This window comes from Ovis aries, chromosome 1 (assembly GCF_016772045.2).
Source record: "Ovis aries strain OAR_USU_Benz2616 breed Rambouillet chromosome 1, ARS-UI_Ramb_v3.0, whole genome shotgun sequence".
Lineage (NCBI taxonomy): Eukaryota > Metazoa > Chordata > Mammalia > Artiodactyla > Bovidae > Ovis > Ovis aries.
This window is the reverse complement of record NC_056054.1, coordinates 88,982,271-88,992,120: the sequence shown is the minus strand read 5'-3', so window position 1 is coordinate 88,992,120 and position 9,850 is coordinate 88,982,271. Positions and strand designations below refer to the sequence as shown.

General features: G+C 39.3%; 1 protein-coding gene across 1 annotated transcript in view; it reads left to right on the top strand.

The window, feature by feature from the left end:
* Window positions 1-1,501: 1,501 nt before the first annotated feature.
* Window positions 1,502-9,850, top strand: part of TMIGD3 (transmembrane and immunoglobulin domain containing 3) — an 88,286-nt gene continuing 79,937 nt past the window's right edge. The window contains 1 exon segment of the mRNA NM_001302773.2: window positions 1,502-1,583. The gene's annotated coding sequence lies outside the window, so the exon portion shown is untranslated.

Genomic DNA, 9,850 nt, shown 5'->3' with positions numbered 1-9,850 from the left:
CCCTCCCAAATATTGCTACAGTATTCTGTGGTTAACTCGAGCATAGTGCTTATCACCCTGTGATAGAGTTGCATGCTTACTTGTCTGTGTTTTTCATTATAACCTTCTTGACAGTAGGACTTTGTCTTACAAAGTAATCTCAATATTTTCAGCAGCCAACAATCCTGGCTAAGATAGCTGCTCAGTTTGTTGGAATGATGTTGAATGCCTGAACAGCAGCAATCTCCTCAGAGCCTTTAAGGCACTACAGAAACTGGTTCCTGACTCGCTCTTCTCCTCCCACCCTCTCCTTGTTCACTGTGGCAGCCACACTGGCTCCTTATCATTCCTTGAATGGTCTGTGTATGTGCTAACCTCAGGCCTGTAGCACAGCGTTCTCTGTCCCCAGAAAGCCCTTTTCCCTCATTGAATATATCTTTAAATTTTTTTTCATTTATTTATTTTTGGCTGTGTCAGGTCTTAGTTGCAGCACTCAAGATCTTTGGCGCGTTATGCAGAGTCTTTTCCTTGTAGGACACAGACTCTCCAACTGTGGTGCATGCACTCCAAAGCACATGGGCTCTGGATTTGGGCTTAGTTGCCCTGTGGCGTGTGAGATCTTAGTTCCCCAACCAGGGTTCAAACCTATGTCCCCTGCATTCGGGGGCAGATTCTTAATCACTGGATCACCAGGGAAGTGTGAATATCTTTAAACTGGCCTCATTCTGCCAGCCATTTTTAACCCCTTAACTTTATTTTTCACCACGTTGCACATCACCTCCTGACTCTTTCTACCAGAATTAATTATTTACTTATAGTTGATTCCTTTATATTTACTTGCATTATTTACTTATAATTATTGATCACTACTAGAACAAGGGATCACTGTCTTCCCTGGTGGCTCAACCAGGAAAGAAACCGCCTGCAATGCAGGAAACCCAGGTTCAATCCCTGGGTTGGGAAGATCCCCTGGAGAAGGGAATGGCAACCCACTTCAGTATTCTTGCCTGGAGAATCCCATGGACAGAGGAGCCTGGCAGGCTATAGTCCGTGGCGTCACAAAGGGTCAGACACGATTGAGTGACTAACACTTTCGCTTTTTCACTAGAACACAAGTTTAACGAGAGGAGGCACTTTTCTGTGATGCCCAATGCTGTCTTTCCAGAACCTAGAACTGTTCATGGCACCTAATAGGTGCTTATTAAACATTTATTGCTTGCAAGTTTAGACTATATATCTGAGGGGAGCTTAGGGAAATAGAAAAGGCACTCAGAAGCAGAGTTCCAGAAATTTCAGTATTTCTTCCCTTCAAATTTTAAAAAGTCCAAATGGCTTGAAAGTTATTCAAGTTTCAGATTTTCTTTGGCTTATGGTGTAAGAGATGCTGCAGGAGAAAAAGGATAATTGTGAGTTTTAAGAGGTAAATTCTTTGTGAGTAAGTCCTGTTTTTTGCCCCTAGAACAAGGGAACCCCTGATCCTCTAAAGGCAAAAGGGTTGGATGGGTAGAATGTGGCTGTTGGAAGCTTCCACAGCAGTTGGTAAGGGACAGCAGTTGGACAGATGCAGGGACTCCAGCAGGTTGCTTGGGAGAGAAAGGGACAAGGTAGGAAAGATGCTGGGAAAAGCAGTGAGACTGACACTGGTCCTGAGTGGCAGTGAGACAGAGCAGAAATATGAGCTAGAGGCAAAGACCTCTGTCTGTGTCTGCACACTGATCACTTTGAAACACGACTCGGTCATGTGAGTTAAACCACTCAATCAATGCTTCGTCCTCACTTGTGAATAGAGATAATTTGTATTTCACAGGGTTGTTGTGAGATGACATCACATGATATATATGACAGTGCTCTGTAAGCAGAGAAATACAAGTTTTTAGCACTGTAGGCATTTTCCCATGAGTTCTCTTGTCTGCCTGCATGACACATTCAATCACTGAATTTTATTGTTTATAACTCAGGGCTCTTATAAACTTTTATTTTGTTATAAAACTCAGCCCTTTCCTCTTGAATATCCCTCAGGGTTTAGAGAAATATCAGTCTGGCTTAGAGAACCATCATAATTTGTGACTTAATGGACTGCACTTTGGCATTTCACCAGATACTGTTTTCCATTGATTTCATATGTGAATTTCTTCTACCTCCAGATAGACCATAGATGTTTGGTGCTGAGGACTCAGACTTACCAAGGACATTTACTCCTGTCTTTAAATTTTGGCTTTGCTACTTACTTGTTCTGTAGGCCTCTGGGTGGGTTGCTTAATCTCTTAAAACCTTATTCTTTTCATCCACAATATTGACGTTATAATAATATCATATGCACTGTGAAGTGTTGTGAGAATTCAGAGAGATAATGCATCTAAAGTTGTTAACCCAATACCTAGTACGTGGTAAGAACCTAGTCAATATTCTGAACAGGAGTTGCCAGCAAAGCCCTTGGCACGTACTAGTGCTGGCTTTTCCCAAAATACTTAATTGAGAACTGAAAGTGAAGGAAAGAAAGCAAACAATAATTCAAATCCAGTTTTGGTTTTAATCTTCCAGCCTATCAATAGAAACTGAAAGCATTCTGGCTTCCTGACACAGGTAGAGACTTAAACAATAATATTAAGGCAATTTATTTCCTTGGGTTAACAACTGGTAAATCTCACTTGAAATATGGCAGTAGGTTTGGGTAGAAGGGGATATTGGCTATATTAGTACTGAGATGTTGATGGATATACATAGGAGGCAGTGTATTTTCAAGGTATTTTCCTATTTACAAATCATTCTGCCCCATTTCCAGACCATGCATCTTGATTCTTATTCAGAAATTTTGATGGATACAAATGTAGATATTATTGTACATCGCCAAAAGTATGATTAGCATTATGTTTGTTTGTCTGGCTATTTGTTTAATTTATCCACACAGTAAACAGTTTTTGAACTACTGAGCTCCGTAGTAGGTTTTAGCTATCAAAAACAAGGCACAGATTTTGACCTTGTATTCTGATGCAGGAGACAGACACATAACCAATGGAATTAAAATACTGCACAAAATTATATGGGTATATTTTCCACTTATTTCTGTAAATTTAAAAAAATGAGTATTTTTTTTGTTGTTCAGTCACTAAGTTGTGTCCGACTCTTTATGACCCTAAGCACTGCAGCCTTGTCGTGAACTATCTCCCAGAGTTTGCTGGGAGATAGTCCCTTGAGTCGGTGATGTCATCCAACCATCTCATCCTCTGTTACCCTCTTCTCCTTCTGCCCTCAGTCTTTGCCAGCATCAGGGTCTTTTCCAATGAATCGGCTCTTTTGAATCAAGTGGCCAAAGTATTGGAACTTCAGCTTCAGCATCAGTCCTTCCAATGAATATTCAGGGTTGATTTCCTTTAGGATTGACTGGTTTGACCTCCTTGCAGTCTGAGGGACTCTCAAGAGTCTTCTCCAGCACTGCAGTTCAAAAGCATCAGTTCTCTGGCCTTCAGTCTTCTTTATGTCCAACTCTCACAGCCGTACATGACTACTGGAAAAAACATAGCTTTGATTGTATGGATGCTTGTCAGCAAAGTGATGTCTCTGCTTTTTAATATGCTGTCTAGGTTTGTCATAACTTTTCTTCCAAGGAGCAAGCATCTTTTAATTTCATGGCTGCAGTCACCATCTGCAGTGATTTTTCAGTTCAGTTCAGTTCAGTTCAGCTCAGTCATGTCTGACTCTTTGTGACCCCATGAATCGCAGCACGCCAGGCCTCCCTGTCCATCACCAACTCCCGGAATTCACTCAGACTCACGTCCATTGAGTCCGTGATGCCATCCAGCCATCTCATCCTCTGTCGTCCGCTTCTCCTCCTGCCCCCAATCCCTCCCAGCATCAGAGTCTTTTCCGATGAGTCAACTCTTCGCATGAGGTGGCCAAAATACTGGAGCTTCAGCTTTAGCATCATTCCTTCCAAAGAAATCCCAGGACTGATCTCCTTCAGAATGGACAGGTTGGATCTCCTTGCAGTGATTTTTAGGTAGAGTTATTTTTCATCTCAGTTTTTGGGTAATTTTATACTTCTCTACTCTGGCTTCCATAGTGGGGTTGAGAAATCAGTTGTCAATCTTAATATCATTCCTCTGTAGGTGATATTTTTTTGCTTTGACACGTCTTAACATGGTCTCTTTGTTAGTCTGTGGTTTCACTCCAACGTACCTAGACATGTATTTATTTTACTAGGGATTAATTGTGATTTCTTAAGTTTAACATCTCTGTCTTTTTATTGGTTCTGGAAAATTATCAGCCATTATTCTTCTTTAAGTTAAAAAAAATTGTGGTAATTTATACATAACAAAATTTACTGTTTTAACCATTTTTAATGTACAATTCAGCAGCATTAAGTACATTCACATTGTTGTACAACCATTACCACCATCTGTCTCTGGAACATTTTTTCATCTTCTAAACTTTAATGCTGTACTCATTAAACACCAACTCTCTCTTAGCCCTACCCGTGGCAATCACCAGAATGGTGTCTGTGAATTTGACTACAGTATTCTAGGTATCTTATGCAACTGGAATCAAACAGTATTTTTCCTTTCATAACTGTGTTAGTTCACTCAAGATAATTTCCTCTGTGTTCATTAGTATTATAGTGTGTGTCTTTCCTTTCTAAGACTGATTTTATTGTATTTCATTTCATTGTATGAATCTACCACATTCTGTTTATTCATTCATTCATCCAGGTTAGACTGTATTTCCATCTTTGGGCTATTATGAAGAATGCTGCTATGGGTATACCAATATCTGAGTCCCTGCTTTCAATTCTTTTGGCTGTATAACCAGAAGTATCACATAATAATTCCATTTTTAATCTTTTGGAACCACCATACTATTTTCCACAGTGACTGTACCATATTACGTTTCTCTGAGCAGTGTACAAAGTTTCCAATTTCTCCCCATCATCATCTATACTTGTTATTTTCCACCTGATTTGGTTCCGTTTTTGTTTTCTTTTTTGATAATAGTCATCCTAATGGGTGTGAAGTGGTTTCTTATTGTGGTTTTGTTTTGCATTTCCTTAATGATTAATGATGTTGAGCATCTTCCCATGTGCTTATTGATCATTTGTGTATTTTCTTTGGAGAAATGTCTGTTCAAGCCCTTTGCCCATTTTTTTTTTTTTTCGGTGTTGTTGAATTGTTAAGAGTTCCTTATCTAGTCTAGATATTAGTTCCTCATTAGATATATGATTTGCAAATATTTTCTCCCATTCTATGAGTTGCCTTTTTACTTTGTTAATAGTATCTTTTGATACTCAAAAATTTAAAGTTCTGATATAGTCCAATTTTTTTTCTTTTGTTACCTATGTCTTTTTTTTTTTTTCGGCCAGACCTTGTGGGATCTTTGTTCCCCAACCAGAGATCAAACCTGTGTCCCTGCAATGGAAGACTAACCCTGGAGTCCTAACCACTGGACTGCTAGGGAGTTTTCTGTTACCTGCATTTTTGCTGTCATACCTAAGAAATCATTGCCCAATCCAATGACTGAAAATTTGCTCTATGTTTTCTTCTAAAAGTTTTATACTTCTAGTGCTTCCATTTAGATTTGTATCCATTTTAAGTTAATTTTGATATATAGTATAAAACTTCTTTTTTTGCAAATGAATATCCAGTTTTCCCAACACTGTTTGTTGAGAAGACCATTGTCTCTTTAAATATTGCATCTCCATTTTTCATTTCTAGTCCCTCCTCTGGAAAGCTACATAGACACAGGTTCACTTCATCTTCCATGTTTCTTATTACTTAATCTCAATTTCCTTTATTTTTGTAATACTAATTCTGTTTAACTTCTTCCACTTAGTTTTTCAATTTTAATAATTCTTTAGGTTAAATCTGTCCACCGAGTTTTAAATTCAATTATTTTATTTTTTTAAATTTCTATAAATTCTATTTAGTTCTTTCCCAAATATGTCTTGTCATTTTTGACAGTCTCCTATTCTTTGCTCATATTTTCAATTAATTCTCATACTTTAAAAACATATTATACATACTTATTAAATATTCTGTAACCATTAATATTCATACTTAAAATTCTGATTGGTGATTTTTTCCCCTGCATACTCCTGCTATCTCTCATGCACAGAATTTTGTGTACTCCTCTATTTTGTGATTTTTTCATTGTGAGCTAATATCCTTTGGAGCTTTGTGGGAACTCTGAGAGAACTGAGTGGAGAGAACTTGTGTCTGCTTTTACTAGAAGCTAGGGTACTACTACCACTTTGAACTAAATTTTTTATTTGTTTTTTTTTTTTTTTTTGGAACATGAAGAAAATCTGAATTCAGGCCCCAATCTTATTTGAGATTTCACACGTGCTTAAAACTTTGCAAAGTTGGCTTTAGACCTTATACCAAATGCCACAAGTTTACACACACACACACACACACACACACACACACACACACATTAAACTGTATTCCTTTGACTGGTATGTGTGTGTTTCTCATAATTATTTACTTTGCATACAGATAGTCCTTTTCAACTCTTGGATAATGTTTGGGTCTCTTCTGTTACTCTAGAAATTGTGTGGACTTGAGACTTACTGTGCTGCCTCCAAGTGGCCTTTAAAACAAATGCTCTAGATTATCATGAATCAGCAAACACTCTAGAACAGCCCCCCAGCTTTAGCACTCACCCTCCTATGGTTTCATCTTTGACTTTTGAATATTTTTAAAATTTTCTTTCTAAGCAGATGTTTACATTTTATCTGGTGGTTATGAGATACTTCTAGTAGAAAGGCTTTTCAGATATGAAAATCCTCATTTATAGGTTCTCATAGCTCTGAATTCTGGGTTTTTAACTTGATCTTTGGTGTGCTTTACTATGTTCTTATTACCTTTGATGTATGGTGTATTATTTTAATTCCTAAAACAGGTATGGGAGGTAGGTGTTATTATTATCATCATTCTCATTTTTAAAATGATGAAACTGAGACATAAGAATATATGTTCGAACACCCAGGCTCATGAAGCAGAAGAAATGAGCAATTCAGTTAGACAGGTATAAGGAGCCTGAAAGTTAGATTTTTAAAAAAAATGGGATATAAGACATAGAACTTAGGTTTAAGGAGAACACCCTGATAATAGCATACTAGATGGGAGTTATAAAAAAACATGTGGGTCTGACATTTCACTCTACCTGTAAGCCAAAAAAGTTAGCCTGCTGCGTGGATGCGGGCAGAAGACACAAGGCTCCCGAGTTAGAGACAAAGGATTAAATTATTTGTGGCACAGTAAGGAGCATGAGTTTCAGTTTCACATTCTTTCTCCTTGTTCCCAGAGTTCCACAGAAGTGATATATTGATAGACTTATGCTGTATATGCCAAGGGTTTTGTACCACAGCTGAGGAACCTCAGGCCTAATGAACCCAAATCTTTTATAATGGGCTACAAGAAGACCTGCCTGATTTCTTCCTGGAGAGAGACATAATTTTTATTATATTGGACAACGAACAAACCTGCTCTCTGTGCTAAAGAGAGACAGTCTAAAAGTAAGGCCATCTGTGCTTCTGCTTGCAAGATGGAAGCAACATGAGAAACCCATGAAAAATTGTATCCCAACAGAAGGAATCTGAAAAATAGCAATATGACCATGAAGTATTTGCAACATTGTATGTAAGCTCTGTGAGACCAGGGATTTTACCTGTTGCTGTAGACTGAATGTCTCTGTCCCCACCAAATTCGTATTTTGTAGTTCTAGTGCCCTGTGTGATGGTACCTGGGAGGTGGGGCCTTTGGGAGGTAATTAGGTCATAATCATGCATGGACTAGAGCCCTCATAAGAAAAGACACCAGAAAGATGATCTCCCTCTCTGTGTGCCATGTGAGGACACAGCAAGAAGGAAGCCGTCTGAAAACCAACCAGAGGGCCCACCACAGACACTGTATCTGCTAACACCTTGATCTTGGGCTTCCCAGCCTCCATAATTGTGAGAAATAAATGGTTATTATTTAAGTCACCCAATCTATGGTAGTTTGTTATAGCAACCCAGGCTGAGACATCTGTTATCAGTCTCATTCACTGTAACAGTCTTAGAGACAAGTAGATACCAGCCCATCAATAAGTATTTGCTGAATGCATGTAGTGTGTTCACAACTTTTTAATGTTTATCATTTGCTAGACCCAACACTAATCACTTGACAAGTGTTAACTCATTTAATCCTCATAACAATAGGTACCCCATTTTACAGAGGGTAGAGTTGAAGCATAGAAAGTTTTTTAACACTATAGAATTTTTAAATTAATTAATTTTATTTGGCTGCATCAGGTCTTAATTGTGGCATGCAAGATCTTCATTGTATCACGTGGGATCTTTTGTTGTGGTGCAAGGGCTCCAGATCTTGAGGGCTCAGTAGTTGCTCTGTGGCATTCAGTTCAGTTGCTCAGTCGTGTCTGACTCTTTGTGACCTCATGGACTATAGCACGCCAGGACTCCCTGTCCATCACCAACTCCCGGAGCTTGCTCAAACTCACGTCCATTGAGTCAGTGATGCCATCTAACCATCTCATCCTGTGTCATCCCTTTCTCCTCCTGTCTTCAATCTTTCCCAGCATCAGGGTCTTTTCCAATGAGTCAGTTCTTTGCATCAGGTGGCCACCGTATTGGAGTTTCAGCTTCAGCATCAGTCCTCACGATGAATACTCAGGACTGATTTCCTTTAGGTTCTGTGGCATATGGGATCTTAATTCCCCAACCAGGGGTCAAACCCATGTCCTTTGCATTGCAATATGGATTCTTAACCACTGGACCACCAGGGAAGTACTAAGGCATAGAAAGTTTTAATTAACTTACTCCATATCATATATGTACAAAGTGGTAGAGCTGAGATTCAAATACCAACATGTGATTCCAGAATCTGATTTTAGTTACTATGATAAACTACCTTTCAGTGCCTGTCTGGTGGTGGTGCTGACTGGGAAAAACAGATAAAAAAGGAGTTTTAAAGGAAGAGTAGACTGGTTTCAGTGATTTCCTGGATTAGGGGATGAATAAAAAGGGATGAGTTTTGATCGTAGTGACAAGGGTGAAGTGGGATACTTCAAAAGTCCACCCCTCCATAAAAGCAACTAAAAATCTGCCCCAAACTGTCAGAATAAACATTTTTCAGAACTCTGGAAAACAGATGCATGCAGGAATTCAAGGAGCATATGTCCAGAAAAAAAAGCTGGATTTTTGGGAAGAACAACTAATTTTGTGGCATTTTAACTTGCGTTAGTCCCATCTGCAGGTCCCCATCTCAGTGGTGGCCTTGAAAATAGCAACCTGCATTCTGGTGGTAACACCAGATGGAGTACTCTGTGTGTATGCTCAGTCATGTCTGGCTCTTTGGGATACCACAGATGGTAGCCCCCCAGGCTCCTTTGTCCATGGAACTTTCCAGGCAAGAACACTGGAGTGGGTTGCCATTTCCTATTCCAAAGGGTCTTCCTGAGCCAAGGATCCAACCCACATCTCTTGTGTCTCCTTCATTGGTAGGTGGATTTTTTACCATTGTGGCACAGTGGTAAAGAATCCACCTGCCAATGCAGGAGACCCAGTATCCATCCCTGGGTCATGAAGATCTCCTGGAGAAGGAAATGGCAACCCACTCCAACATTCTTGCCTGGGAAATCCCATGGACAGAAGAGCCTAGAGGACTATAGTCCATGGAGTCACAAAAGAGCTGGACACGACTGAGTGACTAAACAACAACAAATTATAGTAGCAATACTGGAAGGAGTAGAATAAATATCATTTGGAAACATTTGCCTTTGGTTTGTCTGTCTGGTGAAGACCAGCTCAAAAGGCGTGTTTTATCTCACTTAATGCAGAACTTGCTCAGCCTTGAAGCCACTGCCTGGGATCATTCAT